The sequence below is a fragment of the Desmodus rotundus genome, chromosome 7, assembly GCF_022682495.2.
Source record: "Desmodus rotundus isolate HL8 chromosome 7, HLdesRot8A.1, whole genome shotgun sequence".
NCBI lineage: Eukaryota > Metazoa > Chordata > Mammalia > Chiroptera > Phyllostomidae > Desmodus > Desmodus rotundus.
In genome coordinates, this window is record NC_071393.1 from 50,354,409 (window position 1) to 50,376,653 (window position 22,245).

The 22,245-nt window shown below is 39.1% G+C and overlaps 1 protein-coding gene and 1 pseudogene across 4 annotated transcripts in view; one reads left to right on the forward strand and one right to left on the reverse strand.

Moving 5' to 3' along the window:
* Positions 1-22,245, reverse strand: part of MIPOL1 (mirror-image polydactyly 1) — a 288,774-nt gene that overhangs the window by 258,664 nt on the left and 7,865 nt on the right. The window lies entirely within an intron of this gene.
* LOC112296510 (small ribosomal subunit protein eS8 pseudogene) lies at positions 20,940-21,827 on the forward strand (annotated as a pseudogene). The gene has a single exon (XR_011651426.1). The product of XR_011651426.1 is annotated as a small ribosomal subunit protein eS8 pseudogene (transcript).

Consider the following 22,245-nt stretch of genomic DNA (forward strand, 5'->3'; position numbering starts at 1 on the left):
CGTTAAGCTGCATAACAGACGCTAGCTTCAGAAAACTGCACGCTTATTCTATTTCTGTAACCTCTTGGATTTCTGCGACTGCGGTCATGAACAACAGGTTAGTTGCTTGTCAAGGAGAGTGGGTGAAGGGATGATGTGGCTATAAAGGGTAGCGCCAGGGTATTTTCTGAGGTGACAAAATTGCTCTGTATTCGGACTGACGTGGTGGTTACATGAATCATTGCACGTGTTACAATTCATAGGACTGTACACCAAAGTTCACAGCAGTACTATTCATAATAGGCAAAAGATACAGACAGTCCTACTGTCCATCAAGACATGAACGGAAAAAGAAAATGTGGTGTGTCAAAGCAAGGGAATATTATTCAGTCTTAAAAAGGAACAAACTTCTGGTACACAGTACAACAGAGAAGAACCTTGAAAATGTTAAGCCAAGTGAAACAAGCCAGACCAGAAAAAAAAACCCAAATATTGTGTGATTCCACTTCTAAGAGATACCTACAATAGTCAAATTCATAAAGAAAGGCAAACACTGTTACCAGAGACTGTGGAAGGAAGAACAAGGACTTATTGTTTAATGGGTACAAAGTTTGTTTGAAACAATGAAAACGTTAAAGAGATGGATAGTAGTAATGATGCCCAACAATGTGAATAGTTAAAGCCATAAAACTGTATACTTAAAATGGTTGAAATGGTAAAATTTTATGTTACATCCACTTTACCACACGGAAAAACTCATAGGAATATACAACAAATGAAAAAGAAGTCAATCTACATGATAGATAATTAAAATGTAATATTAAAAGAAAAAGCCTCCATACATGTAAAGCAGAAACTCACAGAACTGGGAGGTGAAAATACAAAAATCCACGATATGGAACAACACAGAAAACTGAGAATATAAAAAATTTATACAATGTCATTAACAAATTTGACCTAACAAATCTGAACATAAATTAATGCTCTAACCAACATCCAGAATACACATTCTTGATAAGTAAATGAATTACTATTAATACAATACTGGCTGTATTCTAGGACACAAATCAAATAAAATCTAATTTCCAATTAAAATTAGACAGGTCAAGATGGCGGCATAGGTAAATGTGGTACTTGCCTCCTCCTATAATCACATCACAATTACAACTAAAATTTAGGACAACCATCACTTGGACATCAGAAATCAAGCTGAACGGAAGCCTGGCAACTATGAAATTGAGTTGAATGGAAGTCTGACGACTAGGGAATTAAAGCAACCACATCCATCCAGACGGGTAGGAGGGGCGCAGATGCAGAATGGGCTGATCCCACACCCACGTGGATAAAAATTTGGGAGGGACAGATTGAGAGCAAGAGTCCCAGACCCACACCAGGTCCCCCAGCCCAGGATTCCAATGCCAGCAAGATAAGCCCCCACAACTTCTGGCTGCAAAAATCAGTGGGGATTGAGTCAGGGGAAAAACCTTCTGGAGCCCCCAGCAGTTGCTCTTAAAGAGCTGACACAGGGACGCACCTACTCAGACGCACTGTCTCTGAGCTCTAGCGCTGGGGTAGCAGCTTAAAAAGCACATGTGGTACACAGGGAGAAACTCAAGCATCAAGGTAAGCAGAGGCCATTGTCCCTTTGCTAAACCCTCCCCCCACAGAGTCTCTAAGATGGTGTCATATCTGAGACTCCATTAACCTGGCTAATGCTGTTTGACTGCCCTGGTCCCAAGAGGCTCTGCCCCACCAACTTACAGGCCCACCCAAGCAGTTTTTCCATAAGAATGGCTGGTCTTGGCTCCTAAATCCTATCAAATAAGCAATAGCTGGCTTCAGTGAGCCCTAGCCACAGCCAGATTACATTCACAGCTTGGCTTTGCCTCCAAATCTCCATCCCTCTCAGGAGTAGCAGCCATCTCAGATTGCTTTACAGCTCAGGCAGGGTGCCCCAGGCAAAACACAGGTGGGGGCTGACTTGGCCGGCACCACCCCAGAAATCCCAGGGCCAGCGCACCCAGTGGACATCTACAACCACATCAAGCACCACCACTCTGCCCCTGCACAGCTGATCCTCCATGGACAATGGAGGTTGGTGGTCAGTGGTCACAGCCAATCCTTGCAGCTGACTGGCCTTGGTAAATCCCTCCCATTGATCTGCCAACAGCAACCAAGGGTTAACTACATAAGGAGGGTGTATTCAGCCCACACAAAGGGTGCACCTTAAGTACCCAGCTTGAGTGATAGGGGAGACTGTGCCACTGGACTCTACAGGACACCTACTACATTAGGCCACACTACCAAGACATGGAATCAAAGCAGTTCTACCTAATAAATAGAAACAAACACAGGGAGGCTGCCAAAACAAGGAGACAAGTAAACATGGCCCAGATGAAAGAACACACCAACACTCCAAAGAAGAGGTAAACAAAATGGAGATAAGCAATCTATCAGATGCAGAGTTCAAAACACTGGTTATAAGGATGCTCAAGGAACTTAGTGAGCACCTCAGCAGCATAAAAAAAGACTCAAGAGTACACTAACTGAAATAAAGAACAATTTACAACAGTAGAGTGGGTGAAGTCAAGAATCAAATCAATGGTTTGGAACATAAGGAAGCAAAAACAACCATGCAGAACAAGAAGAACAAAGAATCCACAAAAATGAGGACAGTATTAGCAGCCTCTGGAACAACTTCAAGAGGTCCAACATTTGCATCTTAGGGGTGCCAGAAGGAGAGGAGAAAGAGCAAGAAACTGGAAATCTATCTGAAAAAATAGTGAAAGAAAACTTCCCAAATTTTGTGAAGGAAATAGACATGTAAGTCCAGGAAGCACAGAGAGTCCCAACTATGATGGATACAAAGAGGTCTACTCCAAGACAAATGATAATTAAAAGACCAAAAGTTAAAGATAAAGAGAGAATTTTAAAAGCCACAAGAGAAAAGCAGTTAGTTAGTAGATGGTTGCCAGATGGGAGGGGAGAGGGTAAGGATGGGTGAAGAGTTGAGGGGATTAAGTACAAATAGGTAGTTACAGAATAGCCTTGGGGATGCATAGTACAGTACAGGACATGGAAAAGCCAAAGAACTTATGCGCATGACCCTTGGGCATGAACAATGGTGGGAGGGACTGCCTGAGAGAATAGGGGGTGCTGGGTGAAGGGGGGCAAAGGAGGAAAATTCAGGACAACTCTAACAGCATAATCAGTACAATATAATTTTTAAAAAATTACAACAAAACTGCAGAACAACCATCATTCAGACTGCCTGAATTCTGGCAGAACGGGAGTCCTACACCTAGGAAATTAGAGAAGCCCGTGGAGATTGGCAGGAGAAGCAGAGATGCAGAATGGGCTAGTCCCACACCCGCGTTTGGTCGGTAAAAGTTGGGAAGGGTATTTTGGCTACAGGGATCCCTCCTGAGAAATAAGTGGTTCCAGCCTTATACCAGGCCCCCCAGCCCAGGGTTTCAGTGCCAAGGAGAGAAGTCTCCATTACTTCTGGGTGTAAAACCAACAAAGATTGAGGCTGAGCAAGACAGAGGGCTTCTGGAGTCTCAGAGAGTTCCCCTTAAAGGGCCTGGGCACAGACTTACTCGGCCTCGCTCCCTCTGAACTCTAGCACTTCAGCAGCAGCTTTAAAGGCACCAGAGACATATGGAGAGGATCCAAATGGTCGAGAATCAGGGCAAGAGATGGGTGGGGCACCTTTCTTCCAGACAGAAGTGCTGGCAGAGGCTACTCTTCTTTTGCTTGCCCCACAGAGCCAGCAGGCAGGTGCCATAACTGAGACTCCATCAACCTGGTTCACACCATTTGCCCTGCCCAGGTGATTCCCTGAAGCCCCACCACACCCAAATTTCCAGCCTACTCAAGTTGTTTTCAGTGGTTCTTCCATGTGATTGGCCTGTCTCGGTTCATGCTTCAGATTTTCCTAAATACTATCAAAATCGGCATCTGCCTCAGCAAGCCCCATACTTGTCACTAAGTGGCCCCAGTCCCAGCACTAGCAGCAGCAGGCCTTGGTTCACAGTTTGACCTATCCTGGGCACCTCCAAGCCCAGTATAAGTAGCAGCCATCTGTGGTTTGATCTGTAATTCATGCCTGGTGGCTTCAGGCAGAACACAAGCAGCACTGGCAGTGGCAGCCCTTGGCCTGTACCTGACAGGAGGACCCAGAGCCAGACACTTGGTGGACAGCTTCAGACCATGTCAAAGTAAAATACCTAACCACCTCCACAAGAGACATACTCAAAGGATGGACTCAGCAGACACCAGGGCCCAGCTGAAGTAAGTCATGCTCTGTGAGGTGGGTCCCTGTGTAGCTGATCCTCCGTGGTAGCTGGTGGTCACAGCCAGTCCTTGGAAATGATCAGTCTGGGGGTAAATCTCTCCCACTGATGTGCCAACAGCAATCAAGGCTCAATTACAACAGGAGGGTGTACACAGCCCAATCGAGGGGCACCCAGATTAGGTGATCAGGGGGCTGGGCCACCAGACCCTATAGAACACCTACTGCATAAGACCACTCTAACATGCCTGTGAGACGTACCAGCTCTACTTAATACATAGAAACAGACACAGAGAGGCAACCAAAATGAGGAGACAAAGAAACACGTCTGAAATGAAAGAACAGAACAAAACTCTAGGAAAAAAGTTCAACGAAATGGTGACAAGCAATCTACTAGATGCAGAGTTCAAAACACTGGTAATAAGGATGCTCAATGAACTTAGGAGAAGAGTAGATGAACTTAGTGAGAACTTCAACAAAGAGATACAAACATAAAGTAGAAATATAAAAACATAAAAAAGAAACAGAAATGAATATATTAAATAAAATGAAGAATATATTACAGGCAATCAACAGTAGAATGGATGAAGCGAAGAATCAAATCAGCAATTTAGAATAGACGAAAGCAACCCTCCCAAACAAACAAATAAAAACACCCAATCAGAACAGCTAAAAGAAAAAAAAACCTAAAAAAAATGAGGATAGTTAAGGAGTCTCTGAGACAACTCCAAGCATACCAACATTCGCATCATCGGGGTGCCAGAAGAAGAGGAAAAGCAACAAACTAAAAATCTATTTGAAAAAATAATAAAAGAAAACTTCCCTAATTTGGTGAAGGAAATTGACAAACAAGTCCAGGAAGAGAGTTCCAAACAAGATGAACCCAAATGGACCACATCAAGACACATCATAATTAAAATGCAAAAAGTTAAAGACAAAGAGAGAATCTTAAAAGCATAAAGAGAAAAGCAATTAGTTACCTACAAGGGTGCTAGCATAAGACTGTTAGCTGATTTCTCAAAAGAAATTTTGCAGACTAGAAGTAACTGGCAAGAAATATTCAAAGTGATGAAAAGCAAGGGCTCACAAACAAGATTACTCTACCCAGCAAAGCTATCAGGTAGAATCAGAGGACAGATAAAGAGCTTCCCAGATAAGAAAAAGCTAAAGGAGTTCATCACCACCAAACCAGTATTATATGAAAGGTTAAAGAATCTTTTTTAGAAAGAATAAAAAGAAAAAAATAACTAAAAATAGGAACAATAAAATGGCAAAAATACATACCCGTCAATAATTGCATGTAAAAAGTGAAACAAACTTGTTCTGTTCTTTCATTTCAGACATAAGCAGAAAAGAAATAGATTCACAGATATGGAGAACATTTTGATGGTTGCCAGGTGGGAGAGGGGTTAGGAGGATAGGTGAAAAAGTTGAAGGGATTAAGAAGTACAAATTGGTTGTTACAGAATAGTCATGGGGATGTAAAATACAGCATAGGAAATGTAGTCAGTAATATTCTAATAACTATGTATGGTGCCTTATGGTCATGAGATTTATTGGGATGATCACTTAGTAAGTTATTTAATGTCTAATCAATGGGCTTTACACCTGAAACTAATATAACAGTGCATGTCAACTGTAACTGGAAAATTAAAAAATGATTTAAATTTTTTTAAAATTTAAAACTTGACAGAGCACCTTCTCTAACTACATTGTGATGTTAGAAATCAGTAACAAAAAGTAAACCCTTACATGTTCAGAAATTAAAATTCCCACATTTTTAGAAATTAACAAAGCTACCATATCCTTAGAAATTTAGAAATAATCAATGAAAAAGCCATGACATTTGGACAATATTTTCAATTCAACAATAATAAGTTCCACAAAGCAAAACTTGTGAGATACAGCTGAAGTACTACTTGGGGGCAAATTCATTTCCTTAAATACATTTAGACTCAAACTTTGGTTCTAAAAAGTCTCCCATCTTGAACAATTCAGTTCAAGGATGGGAGACTTTGACCAAACTGTTCAGGGAAAAAAATGTGTAGTGTCGGTTGTCAAACAATACTTCAGTCCTTGACCTGACAACCCTTTCATGCTGATACCTGTATGATTTGGTTTTCGAACAAACCAATTCTGATTCCAGAAGGCTGTATCAAAAGCGATTTGTTTGAAAACTGAATATCCTTTGTCTGTCACCTGAGAGACACATGGCTGATCACACAGGTATCAGCATAAAAGGGTTGTCGGGTCAAGAACTGAAAACCAAAGTTTTGTTGAACAACCAAGACATTTTTTCTTGAACAACTTGGTCAAGAACTGAATTGTCTGAGAACCAAGATGTTCAAGAACTGAGGTTTGACTGTATTATGAAAGGAGACTGAAAATTAATCAGCTAAGCATCCATCATAAGAAATTGGAACTAAAGCAAAATAAACCCAAAGAGATTAGAGTGGGAAAAAATTCTGAGCAAAAATCAATTAAATAGAAAATAAACATAGCATTGAGAGGATCAACAAAATCTAACGCTGGTTCTCGGAAGAAATGGATAAACTGAAAACTGAGAAAACCTATTATGAAGAAAAGAGAGAGCAAAGAGACAATATCTAGAACAATGATGAGAATATTATTAACATCTCTGTAGCAAAATATTTGAAAATTTAGATGTGATAGACAAATTCCCAGAAAAAATAACCCACCAAAATTGACTTAGTAGCTATAAAAAACTTGAATAATCCTAGAATTTTCAAAACAATTAATCAGAAGAGGTAAATATCCTGGAAAGTAGCATATTCTAAAATTATTATTATTCTAATCTTATTTGGAATTATTCCAATCTTACTTAAAAACTCCAGAGAGTAGAAGATAATAGCACAATCTGTATGAGAATAGCAAAAATCTTGATATGAAACCCATGTAAGAATAGTATAAGAGAAATAGGGGCGTTCCAGCCAAGACGGAGGTGTAGGTAGAAACCCTTCACTTCCTCACACAACCAAAAGGAGAATAACAACTAATCTAAAATCAATAAACAACCAAAAGCGCCAGAAAATCAAACTTCATGGAACTCCCACAATCAAAGAATTAAAGAAAAAATCAACCACAACCACCAGACCAGTAAGGCAGCAGACCACACAAGCCGACTCAGAAAAACCCCTCCACCAGGCAGACCATGGGGCAGGGCTGGCTGCTGAGCTCCATGGGAGGGGCTGACTTAAGGGGAAAACTGAGACTCAGAGCTGACTGTGGGATACAGCTGGGGTTGTTGTGGTGGGAGGTACTCCCAGTCTCACACTAGAGTTCCTTGAAAAGTGTGCTAGAGAACAGCAGGCGAGCCACACTGTTCCCTCTCTGGCCACAACCCCACAGGCAGCGCAGCAAGGAGGGTTGCCCTGCCTGGGTGAATACCTTAGGCCCCAACCCCTTACAACATATCTGGTGCGCCAAGACGAAGAAATATGGCCCAAATGAAAGAACAGAGCAAAGCCCCAGAAAGAGAACTAAGCAAGGAGGAGACCACTAACCTATCTGATGGAGAATTTAAAGCCCTGGTAATCAAAATGCTCACAGAACTAACTGAGCTTGGTCAAAAAATGAAAAAACAAATGAAGGATACGCAAAGTGAAATAAATCAAAATATTCAGGGAATCAACAGTGACAGGAAGGAAACCAGGACTCAAAGCAACGATTTGGAACAAAAGAAAGAAAGAAACATCCAACCAGAAGAAAAGGAAGAAACAAGAATTCAAAAAAAAATGGAGAGAGACTTAGGAACCTCTGGGACAACTTGAAATATTCCAATATCCAATTATAGGGGTGCCAGAAGGAGAAGAACAACAGCAAAAAATTGAATTAATGAAGGAAAACTTCCCTAATCTGGCAACGAAAACAGACTTTCAGGAAGTCCAGGAAGGCCAGAGAGTCCCAACGAAGTTGGACCCAAAGAGAAACACACCTAGGCACATCATCATTAAGTTACCCAAGATTAAAGATAAAGAGAAAACCCTAAAAGAAGCAAGGGGAAAGGAGAGAGTTACCTATAAAGGGGTGCCCATTGGACTATCAGCTGATTTCTCAAAAGAAACCGTACAGGCAAGAAAGGGCTGGAAAGAAGTATTCCAAGTAATGAAAGGCAAGGACCTACATCCAAGATTGCTCTATCCATCATAGCTTTCATTTAAAATGGAAGGGTAGGGGAGAAAATGCAGACAACTATAATTGAATAACAATAACATTTTTTTTAAATAAATAAATAAAATGGACGGGTAAATAAAGTGCTTCCCAGATAAAGTCAAGTGAAAGGAGTTCATCATCACCAAGCCCTTATTATATGAAATGTTAAAGGGACTTATTTAAGAAAAAAAAGATAAAAAATATGAACAGTAAAATGACAACAAACTCACAACTATCAACAAATGAACCTAAAAGAAAAGAAGAACAACAAAAACGAAAACTAAGCAAACCACCAGAACAGGAACAGAAAAAGAACCAGAGAAATAGACATCACACGGAGGGATTTCAGTGACAAAGGGGAAGGGAGGAATGGGGGGGGAAAGGTACAGGAAAGAATAATAATAATTGGTAGGCATAAAATAGGGAGAGATAAAAATGGTATAGGAAAGAGAGAACTCAAAGAACTTATATGTATAACCCATGGACAGGTACTAAGGGGGGGAATGCTGGAGGGTTAGAGGGGCAGGGTGAAGGGGGAAAAATTGGAAAAACTGTAATAGCATAATCAATAAAAATACCTTATAAAAACAACAGTACAAGAAAAAAAGAAAATTTTAATCAACACATGTAAAATTCATTAAAAATATTAAACAGAAACCAGAAATATAGGAAAAGCAATAACATATTGTGACTAGGCTATGTTTATTCCACTGCAGATTTATTCAATACTTTAAAAGAAATTAATGCACTCATCACACTAACAATACAGAAGAAAATCTATAGATAGAGATCAAGCATCTGATAAAATCCCACATTTCTTTAAATAAAACTATTTGTATTATTAAAAAATGTAATAATTCCATAGTAAGTATCTTAAAACAAACAACCACCGAGAAAAATGCTCTAAAAATGGTAAAACATTAAAAACCATTCCCTTGATACTGGAATATATCAAGAATCTTGGCTATTCACACTTCTTTCAACATTTATATTTAAGGTCCTTGCCATTATAACAAAGAAAAATCCCTAGGGAGAAATTAAACTTAATTAAGAGATAAAAAAGAAAACCTAAGTATATAGAGATATTTACCAGGATTATGGACTAGAAAACTCAAAATTACAAAATGTCAGTTATATTCAAATTAAGTGCAGTCAAGCCAGTTAGGATTCACAGGGGCGGAGTGGGTGGGTAAAGGAATGTATGAGGGCCACGAAACATCGCTGGAAAAATAAGTATGATGCCAGTTAACTAAAGTTTCCATATGCTACTCTTTACACACCTGGAAATTTAAAAACATTCCTCAGTAACATCTACTATACATGTAGTTGGTTGCACTTAATTAAAATTCAGAAAACAACACCTGGCACCTTTCTGTGGACATATCACCTGATTCTGAAACTCATAAACATGCTTACCAGGAAGCTGTTGGTTCAGAAGTGAAAACGAGAACTACAGAAAACTGAAAAATGTTTTACAAAATCTTTTTCAGATATGTTTCCTTCAACTAGTGAAAGAAAATCAGTATTTTATTCTGTTTCTGTATAATACTTTTAAGATCATTAAATCTGTTTCTCCCTCCCTTCACTAAATGTTTGACCAATATCTACAGGTTGAAAAGGTTGCCCACATACGCTATCTACACATACCTTCATAAGGGCCCTGGTCACAGGGTACATAAATTATTACTTACCTGTCCCTCCCAATAAAGCAATCTGAATTGAAGAAGGCTTATATTTCTCATTATTGTTTCTGACTCATAACACTTAAGAAATGTATGCTGTATTAATAAAATCTCAGTTTATGGATAAGGCTCTAAGAAATTTTAATCGACCAGGTTATAATTTGACAACTAAGAAGTAGCAAAGCTACTCAATTTATTCATTTAGCAAATATTGATTGTTCTAGGTCCTAGATTCTAGGACTAAAACCTAGATCTTCTGATTTCTATTGCAAAGTTCTTTCCATAAACATAGAAAAAAACTTCCTTTTTTGAGAATGAAATCACTTTCATATGATTATAGCAGGGAAGGAAAAACTCTTACTAAAGAACTCACTACTGAACCAGAAAAGACAGTCCCTTGCTGGTTTAAACTTTTTATTTAGATGTCCTCTAATAATCAGTTAAAACAAGCATATAAAGCTATAGCAACATAGCAATATTGGGAGAAACAAATTTTAAGGTTACTAAGCACTTAAATTCTTTAATTTAAAAATAACTTTAATTCAGGACACTTGGCATTTTCATGTAATAATTTCCGAGTCCATTTTTTCTCCGTCATAAGCATCAAAGTGTAAAACCTGTACATCTGTAATCACATGTGAAGTGAAAGCACCTCTATACAGAACTTGCACAGTGCCAAGTGTTCTCTGCCCCATCCACAGGTTTGAAATCTAGTTTTTGTCTACAGCTTTCTCACATATACCTAATGTGTGTCAGTAATTTTTCTTTAGCAATTCACCTTTTATTGAGTGTTGCAAAATATTCACCCGAGTTTTCATAGGGAGAATACTTTTTATATTGCCATTAGTTTATTAATATTTAATTAAATATTTGATTAATGATCACAGATGTAATTGATATAAACAAGTTTGGGGACAATCACAAATAACTCTTGATAAGTACATAAATGAACTGAACCAGTAGGAGCAGAAGCATCTACAAGAGAAACGCACTAACCTGAGCATTAAGCACACCAGAGGCATCGATCAGTATGTTCATACAAAGGTAATGAAGAACTCAAGTTATTCTAGTAAATCATTAAGTAGAAGCCACTTAAGGTAATTTACACTGTAGAGTGACTACTTAAAAATGGTTTTGGCCATTAGGGTACTGATAAAGTATAAGGATAGACCAAGAGAAACTTAGCAACTCTACCAAGAAAAAAAACCACTGTACACATTCCCCACAGATGACTAGTAAACAACATAAGGGATAAAATTCTATTTTACTTAAAGTTATACAACAAATTATTTACTTGTATTAATTAATATATGGTTTCTTAAGTTTAATCTAATACAGACATACCTTGGATATATATAGCAGGTTTGGTTCTAGACTATTGCAAAAAGGTAAGTCACATGAAGTTTTTGATTTCCCAGCGCATAAAAAAGTTATGTTTAAACTATACTGTAGTCTATTAAGTGTGCAATAGCATTATGTCTAAAAAAATGTATACACCTTAATTAAAAAATACTTTGTTGCTAAAAATGCTAACCATCATCTGAGTCTCAGCAAGTCATAATCTTTTTGATGGTGGAGGGTCTTATCTTCAGTTTGTTGAAAAACAAAATATCTGCGAAGTAGAATAGAGAGAAGAGCAATAAAAGGACGTATGCCTGTATCTCATCAGAAAACTGTGCTGACCTTGTTTCCCATAGAGCAGTAACATTAGTAAATACATAGCTCCATCTAGTGGGAAAATATACAACCATGTCCAGGGCTTATGTTTCAGTCTGACTAATTTCACAGTAAACTAAACAAAACTGACTTTTAAAAAGGCCAGCTTTTCACTCCTAACAGGTAATTACAACATTTTCCCTAATCAACTTGATAACAAATGCTGTCCATTTGATCAGTGATGTCTCAACATCTTCTAACAAATTTTTTCATAGGAAAAAGAACAGCGGCTGTTTACTCTGCAAAGGAAACAGCATTCACGTTGTTCCTTTAAAGAAAACAATATACACAAAACTCAGTCCACAGGGATACAAATATGAAGCAATAACCGACAAGCAAATGCTAATGTAAAACTATCTTCAAAGTCCCTATGGTCATAGTAACAGCCAGCTAGGGAGATAAAGACAAAAACATAAGCAGGGTTTCTAAACATTTTGTTGACCTTTCCCCAATAATACAAAAAATAATGAAAAATTTTTGTATTTCAAAAAAGTTTTTGAAAAATGTTAATGGTGTAAAGACTCAAAGAATATTAAAATTTCCCTCTTTAATAGGTATTTTAAATACCTATACTCTTATAACAATGTAAAAACATTTTAATCACTGATATAACTCAACTTCAAATCAAACTCTATTTCTGGATACAAAAGTATATAAATTTAACTTAATAAAAGCCCACTAAAATAAGGCACCAGAATGAAGAGTAACAATCAATGGTAACATACAGATTTTTCCCCTTAATATTTTTATTTCCGTATCTCTACATAAAGTCAATATATAATTTAAGTGTATTTCTCTTTATGTTGTTAATTTAATTAAAATCTATGTAAATTAGTTCACTATTCTGTAACATCAATTCAGATGAATAACAGGGCTATGATACATTAATATTTTAATATCTAAGGATTTAATACGGCTCGAATCCATATCTCTAGTGCCTGTTGAGCACAGTACTTAGTAAAAATGTGTATGTTTTAAGTGAAAGATCCAATTTTGATGAAGATGTTGGCTTATTTTAGAAACTAACATTTTCAACTTTATAGTTTTCCTTTGTTTAGGGTGCTTATTTTATCAAGTCAAATTGTCTTTAATTTTTATTCCTTTTGGATGCCATGAGAAGCTAAAAATTTGAAACAATGTACTTTCTTTAATAAACTAGTTTTAAAAAGTTATTGCAGACTTTTGTCGTGACCTGAGTGGGTAACAACAGTATAAATTATTGGAAGAAAGGGAATAAGCTTGCTAAAGTAAGAATCAGATTCCACCGGTAACCCAACAAAACTCTTCTGCTATCTTTGGTAATTGTCAGATACTCAAAGTTCCTGGTTTATCAAAATTATCATCTTACCTAGACCCTAGTAATTAATTGTTTATTCTGTTTACAGGAATAAGAAATACAACTGTTCCCTTTTCAGATAAGGCGAGGTTGGAATTTTTTTTCTAAGGGAGTTTTGTTCAAAAATTAGGAAGGCCTCCAATTATTCAGAAATTAGGAAGCCTTAAGACAGTGAGTGAACTCAAAGATTGCTGGCTCTCTCCGGAAAAAAACTAGAAAAACTAGAAAAAAGAGAGGGCATCATGGACCCAAGGAACCAACCAAAACTGCAAGACACCTAACATAGGTGTCTTATGTTAGGTGTCTTAAAGGCAGCTTGTGGGAGAGGAGGACTACAGCCTTGAGTGAAGAGCAAACACTGGTGATGCTGGAAGATTAAGTTAGAGAAAAATGTGTGTGGCTCACATCTCCTGCCATGTTGCCTTAGAACAATTTGTGTCTGCCCACCAATAACTCAATAACCCAAGATAAAAGTGCAAAGGGGTAAAATTAAGGGAGGGCAAAAATCTTACTGGGGTAATGAAAATAGATGGGATCTGTCTTCCAACGTTTGGGCTTCTATAACAAAAATACCATAATAGACTGGATGGCTTATAAACAACAGATATTTATTTATTTATGAATGATTGTATTTATTTTATTTTTAGACAGAGAGGAAGGGAGGGGGGGAGAGAGAGAAACATCAATGTGTGGTTCCTTCTCATGCACCCACTACTGAGGACCTGGCCTGAAACCCAGGCACGTGCCCTGACTGGGAATCAAACAGGTGACCCTGTGATTCGCAGGCCTGCATTCAATCCACTGAGCCACATCAACCAGGGCGGACATTTATTTCTCATAGCTCTGGAACCTGAAGTCTGAGGTCAGCGCCGGCACAGCTGAGTTCTGGTAAGAGTCCCCTTCTGGGCTGCAGACTGCCCACTTCTCACTGTATTCTCACACGGTAAAGAGTGGAGAGGGGAAGCGAGCTCTCTTGTGACTCTTAAAAGAGCACTATTTTAATTCCTATGGGCTGTGCCCTCATGACCTTATGGAATCTTAATTATCTCCCAAAGGCTCCACATCTTAATTGGGAGTTAGGGTTTCAACATATGAATGGCGGGGGCAGAGCACAAACATTTAATTCCTTATAAGATCTAACCATCATTTATTTATTCTACCTTTTCCCCTTCCAAACACCAGACTGATTGACATATAACCATAGCAGTTAATGCTCCTGCATGTACAAGAAAACTGCATTTCCTAGCTGTCTTTACATTTGGGTCATGTGACCAAGTTGTATTCAATAGCAAAAGTAGTGTGGGCAGAAGTGATACAAGTCAATTTCAAGATGCGCCTTCAAGGCATTCTGTGATATCCGTTAGCCCTCTCTTCCCCTCCTGCAGCAACCTTAAAAATCATTCTTGAGATAGTGACCTCACAAGGTAGAAGGAACTCTGATCTGTAAGCCAAATTCTATATGGGTGAGAAATAAACTTGTGTGTTTTAAGTCACAACTTGGGGGTTATTATTGCAACACAGCCTTTCTGATCATAGCGCACAACTCAGAGACTGCTGTCTTCCCCGTCCCATTCTAACCATAGGAGATCATTGGTACAGTAACAACAAATGTGCAACAGTGATCTGGTGGTGCTTGAAATTCTCTAACTCCAAGCTCATCTCATCCTCCCTCCTCCCTCTTCTAAAAATACACATCTATTCTCTTTTTTTTCTCCTCTCCTTCTCTCTCTCCCCAACTCACTCACTCACACTTCATTGCCAGATCTTAGAACTAGCTATTTCTCAAAAATAACAGGAAACATTTTTCTATATAATTACTTTTCAATCTTTTGACAACTTATTTGAAAGATTTCAAAGGGCTTAAAATCATTAATTCCTTTAAAAAATACACTGGTTATACTCTAACTATAATCACTAGAAGTCAGAGCTGATCCAATATTAATGTCAAATGATACTAAATTCTTGTGTAGAGATTGCTAATGATAGAAAAAATTGGAGCTATAAATTCTAGACACTGCCCAAATGACCATATCCTATAAAAAATAGTTCAGAATACACTAAAACAAAAATAGAAAGAAAGAAAAAAAAGATCACCCCTTACACTCACTACCAAAATATAAACTATTCTTAAAATCTCAGTATGGTCACTTGGTCGTTTTTGTTTTACATAATTACATATGTGTGCTCAATGTCTACAGATACATGATTTTTTCCTGCAATATTATATCATAAACATTTTTCTTCAAATCATTTTATGGTTGTTTAATATTTGATTGATGGCAATATAATATTCTGTTACAAATAGCACTAAAAGGAACACCTTTATGGCAGCTTTTAAAAACACCATTAACATTGAATGTGGGAATGTTAAAAAGTAGTCTAAATTTTTATCCACAAATAGGCAAATAATATGGTCCTTTGTTTTTCATAAAATACTTAAGAACATATTTTAGAAGACACTGATTCCAAAAAAAACCTTTAGTGAAGAAAATAATTTCTGTAATATCTAAGGTACATTTACATGTAGATCAAATATGAGCTTTCAGGCCAACCAGTTAGTACTCATGTGACACAGTATTTAAATGAAACTTTAAATCTAAGATGGTTAACAAACAAAAACATAGGCAAGATATAAACTTTGATTTTAATTTAAATGGAAATAAAATTAATCATCTGCATGAAATAAAGACAATAGAAATTAAGCCACTGAAATCCGAAGCTGCATTTCTTACCAATGAAGAATGACAAAGAAACGCAGTGAGTTTCTGTGTAAGAACTTCCTAAGCTGTAGTTCACTTACCCAAATGAATTAGAATAATCTTGCCCACTGTGCCAGCTCATGCCACTGAATAAAATGTTCTACTTTGAGATATCATAAGCTCTATCACACAATACCTGCAGCTCCCAATCTGGTAATAAGTTATTTGACATAAATTAAGGAAATGGCTCGATTTACATTAAATTTAAAAGATAATAAAGGTATTAAAGTACTAATTAGTTTCAAGACATGCTGCTTAAAAAGTCTGTCATACTTCAGAAAATATTTCACTAAAAGGAAGGAATTTAAACATTTAAAAAATGTTTAGGTTACATGTATATGGTTAAGACTTAATGAAAAACAGCTTTTCAACAGAATACAAATAGTATCTATAAGAAATTACCATTCAAATTCCAACTGAGTAATAATGCAAAAAGTCTTCTCATTATGTGATGAACACTTTTACCATTGTATCCTAACATAAATTTACATGATCTTAGGTCATCCTTAATAAGACATACTTCCTAAGATCAAAACAGTATTTAAAATAAGTAAATACATAAATAACAAAATACACACCGTAGTGGAGGAAAAACTTTTTCTCAATCTTCTTAAAATCCCTGGCTGGAACTGAATATAAACTAACAACACATATTAACAGGACAAATGCATACAAATTCATTTAATGTAAGTTTTACATGACAAAAGAGCCTTCACAAGGAAATAACGACCCTAGAAATAGTTAAGCCTAAACCCTCTTATACTAGGTCTGATGAAAACTGGAAAACATGGTAGGACAAAGGGTACAGGAGCCAAGAGTAGTAAACTGGGGGAAACATAGCAAGGCCTGTTCCTTTGGATTCCTCTGAGTATCCTTATCCTTCTATCTTTGGAGATAAGGTTGCTCCTTCCTTATGGGTATATGGAGGGCACCTCTCCCAAGAGGGTCATATGTGACCTGCTTCAGGAGAGAAGAGGGAGGTCAGAGAGTCCTTCTTGAACCTGCCGTTTGTCAAATTTTTTCAGCTTAAAATATTTATATATATATATATATTTGAATTTCTATAAGTTTATTTGTCAATTATATATTATTGACCATGCTATTACAATTGTCCCAATTCTTCCTCCTCTGCCCCCCTCCACCAAGCACCAACTCCCACGGGCTACACCCACACCTTTGTTCATGTCCATGGGTCATGTATGTAAGTTCTTTGGCTGCTCCATTTCCTATACTGTAACTTACATCCCCACAGCTATTCTGCAACTACCTATTTGTACTTTATAACACCCTCACCTGTTCACCCATTCCCCCACAACCCCATCTGGCAACCATCAAAACATTTTCTGTAGCCATGCTTCTGTCTCCGTTCTTGTTTGCTTAGTTTGTTCTCCAGCTTCAACTGTTGATATATATATATATATATATATATATATATATATATATATATATATATTTATTGCCATTTTATTGTTAATAGTTTTGATGCTGTTTCTTTTTTCCTTAAGTAAGTCCCCTTAACATTTTATATAATAATAGTTTGGTGATGATGAACTCCCTTAGTTTTCTTCTTGTCTGGGAAGCTCTCTATCTGCCCTTTGATTCTAAATGATATCTTCACTGGGTACAATCTTGGTTGTAGGTTCCTGTTCTTCATGACTTTGAATACTTCTTACCAGTCCCCCCTAGCTTGCAAAGTTTCTTTTGAGAAATCAGCTAACAGTCTCATGGGAACTCTCCTATAGGTAATCGACTGCCTTTCTCTTGCTTTTAAGATTCTTTATCTTTAACCTTTGGCATTTTCATTATGATGTGCCTTGGAGTGTCCTCTTTGCATCCACCCTATCTGGGACTCTGTGCTTCCTGGACTTACATGTCTATTTTATTCACCACATTAAGAGTGTCTTCCTTCATTTTTTTTTTCAAATAGATTTCCAGTTTCTTTTACCCCTCTCCTCTCCTTCTGGCACCCCCGAGGCGAATGTTGGAATGCTTGAAGCTGTCCCAGAGAATGCTTACACCGTCTGCATTTTCCTGGATTCTTTTTCCTTCTTGTTGTTCTGATTGGTTGTCTTCTGCTTCCTTATGTTCCAAACCATTGATTTGATTCTTGGCTTCATCCACTCTACCGTTGTATCCCTATAAATTGTTCCTTATTCCAATTAGTGTATCCTTCATTTGTGACAGGATGTTTTATGCTGTTGAGATCCTCACAAAGTTCCTTCAGTATCCTTGAACTCTGCATCTGATAGATTGTTTATCTCTATTTTGTTTAGTTCTTTCTCTGGAGTTTTGATCTGTTCTTTCATTTGGACCACATTCCTTTGCCTCCTTGTTTTGGCAGCAGCCTCCTTGTGTTTGTTTCTAAGTATCCAATACAGGTGCTATGACTCCCTATCTTGGTAGCGTGGCCTAATGTAGTTGGTGTCATGTAGGGTCCAATGGCACAGCCTCCCCTATCACCCAAGTTGGACACTCAAGGTACACCCTCTATGAAAAACTAAGTACCATATTTTTTGGACTGTAAGATGCACCGGACCATAAGAAGCACCTAAGTTTTAGAGGAGGGAAATAGGAAAAAAAAAAAAAAAAAAAACCACTCCACAGCCGCCCCAGCAAGTCAGGAAAGCTACATTCGGACTATAAGACGCACCTCCATTTCCCTCCCAAATTTGGGCGGGGTGGGAGAGTGCGTCTTATAGTCCGAAAAATACAGTACATCCTCCTCCTGTAGCGGAGCCTTGATTGCTTTGGCAGGTCAATGGGAAGGATTTACCCAGGCCAGTCACTGCAAAGACTGGCTGTGACCACTGACCACCAACCTCTACCCTCTGTGGAGGATCAGCTGTTTAGGGGCAGGGTGGTGGTGCTTCAACGTGGTCTGTAGCTGTCCACTGGGTGTGCAGGCTCTGGGTTTCCTTGGTTTGCAGGCCAAGATCATCCCTCACCTGTGTTCTGCCAGGGCCACAGCACACCAGCTATAAATCAATCAGAGATGGCTGCTACTTGCGCTGGGCTTACAGAACCCCAGGCGAAGTCAAGCTGTAAATCTAGGCTGGCTGCTGCCAGCGCCGGGCCTGGGGCCACTTAATAAGAGCTATGGAAGTGGCCTGGCTGGTGTGGCTCAGTGGACTGAGTGCCAGCATGCAAGCCAAAGGGTCGCCAGTTTGATTCCCAGTCAGGGCACATGCCTGAGTTATGGCCATGCCCCCGGGTGGGGGCATGAGAAAGGCAAGCAATTGATGTATCTCTCTCACACAATGCTGTTTCCCTTTTTCTCCCTTCCTTTCCCTCTCTCTAAAAGCAAATAAATAAAATCTTATAATAAATAAAAAGAGAGAGAGAGAGAGAGAGAGAGAGAGGCTAAGGGCTTACTGAGGCTGGCTGTTGCTTGTTTGATAGGATTTAGGAAGTTGTGAAGTATGAGCCAAGACCAGCCATTAATGTGGAAAAGCCACTGTGAACAGCTTGGGTGGGCTGGTAAGTTGGGTGGGACAGAGCCTCAGGAGATCTCCAGGGCAGGGCAAACAGTGTTAGCCAGGTCTAACAAACAGTGTTAGTGTCTCAGATATGGCTCCTGCCCACTGGCTCTGTAGGGGGAGGGTGTAGAAAAAGGACAATGGCCTCTGCCCACCTTTGTATCTGGGAGACAGCTGTCACCCAGCTCCTGCCCTGAAGCCAGACACTGCAGTTCTTCCCTGTACGTTACTGGTGCCTTTCAAGCTGCTACCCTAGAGTTGGAGCTCAGGAGAAATGAGTCTGAGTAAGTCTGTGTGTGGGTTCTTTAAGGAGAACTGCTTGGGACTCCAGAAGTTTCTCCCACTGACTCAATCCCTGCTGGTTTTTGCAGCCAGAAGTTATGGGGACTTATCTTCCTGGTAATATAACCCTGGGATGGAGGGGCCAGGTGTGAGGCTGGGACTCCTGGCTGCCAAAATATCCCTCCCAAATTTTTATCCACCACATGTGGATGTGGGAGCAGCCCGTTCCACATCCCTGCCCCTCCTACCAGTCTGGATGGATGTGGTTTCTTTAATTCCATAGGTGTTAGACTTCCATTCAACTCAATTTCTGACTGTTCTGAGTGATGGTTGTTCTACATTTTACTTGTAATTTTGATGTGGTTATGTGAGGAGGCAAGCCATGTTTACCTATGCCGCCAAGTGGGGAACCGTTCCGAGCGTGGGAAATGTGGCTCAGCCCCCACTCGGAAAAGCCAGTGGGGAGCAAGGTTGGCGCGCAGGACCCACGTCCATGGATAAGTTCTCCAGTGGGAAATCAGGCCTGCATCGTACCCAGACTGCTATGAGACTTGCTCTTGCTGAAACTCCCTCACCCTGAATTGAGGAAGCAAATGTTTACTGAGTATTTTTATCTTTACAGAATCTGGGCTAGACCCTCCAGGTATGGGACAAAGCCGCTTTGACCATTTCTCCTTTTACATTGCAAATGTCCTCCTTTGATGTATTCAGTGACATCCTCTCTGTTGTCAGCAAAAGATAACCACCCAAGACAAACCTTTGTATAGTAAAGAGGACCTTTTTTGATGTTAAGGGCCTGAAAAACCTATAAAGGCTGGTCAAGGCAAGGCTCTGGGTGCTCCCCCCTTGAGGGAGTGGCCGAAGCCATCAGAGGCACTCTCCTCTTGAGAGAGTGGCTGCGCAGTCCCTTTCCCCCCACAGGACCTCTATAGTCCATGTGTATGTGTATTGGAATACTGAAGCCTCAACAGCAGATCTTGCGGGCCGAGATCTGCGTCACCGCCATATTGACCGGAGGTCTCAGAAGTCTTTTTGTTAATATATCTTTTAATCTTCACCAGAGGATATTTTTTTTATTGATTTTATGGAGAGGATGAGAGGGAAGGAGAGAAACATTGATAGGTTGCCTCCCATTTGTGCCCCGACCAGGGATCAATCCCACAACCTTTTGGTGCACAGGACAACTCTCCAACAAACTAAGCACCCAGCCAGGGTGTTCAGCTTAAAATATTAAGTATGCCAGTGTATTCAGTCACTCTGTGTACATGTTCTAAAACCTCTCCACACAAAATGAAAATATCATACATATTACCCTTTCTTAATTATATTTTATTTAGGATAATGGAGCACAGTACAAAAAAAAAAGCATGCAAGTACTAATCAAAAGAAATGAATGGCCATATTAATATTAAACAAAATAAAGCAAGAAATATTACCAAGATTAAAGAAGTACATTAGCTCTTTCCAGCTGGCGCCAGGCCACGGGCATTTCTCCGGACAACTGGCACAAGCGCCGCAAGACTGGGGGCAAGAGGAAGCCCTATCCCAAGAAGCAAAAATATGAGCTGGGGCGCCCTGCTGCCAACATGAAGATTGGCCCCTGGCGCATACACACAGGTCAGGTGCGAGGAGGCAACAAGAAGTACCGAGCCTTAAGGCTGGACGTGGGCAACTTCTCCTGGGGCTCAGAGTGTTGTACGCGCAAAACAAGGATTATTGATGTCGTCTACAATGCATCCAACAACGAACTGGTTCGAACCAAGACCCTAGTAAAGAACTGCAGCGTGCTCATTGACAGCACCCCGTACAGACAGTGGTACGAGTCCCACTATGCACTGCCCCTGGGCTGCAAGAAGGGGGCCAAGCTGACTCCTGAAGAGGAAGAAATTTTAAACAAAAAACGATCAAAGAAAATTCAGAGGAAATATGATGAAAGGAAAAAGAATGCCAAAATCAGCAGTCTTCTGGAAGAACAGTTCCAGCAGGGCAGCTTCTTGCATGCATCACTTCAAGACCAGGCCAGTGTGGCCGAGCAGACGGCTACCTGCTAGAAGGCAAGGAGCTGGAGTTCTATCTGAGGAAAATTAAGGCGAGGAAAGGGAAATAAATCCTCCTCCCTCCTTTCTTTCGTGTTAAATAAAAAACTAGACTCCTGTAATAAAGAGTCATTGTAAAAAAAAAAAAGAAGTACATTAAACAGTTCAATTCACTAACAAGACATAAATAATCCTAAATATTTAAGTATTTACTAAGGGTGGCAAAATACATGAGATATAATGAAAAATCATCAGTCAAATCCCTAGTTATACTTAGAAACTTCACCGCACCTCTCTCAGCAATCAGGAGAATAAGTGTTCAGAAAATCAGCAAGGATATAGAAGACTCAGTATATCAATCAATTTCACCTAATTGACATTTATAGGAAACTCAATCCAACATGGCTGAATACACAATCTTTTCAAGTACACATGGCACATTTACCAGAAACAACCCATTCTGGTCTATAAAACAAACCTCAACACATTTATAAAAACTGAAATTTTACAAA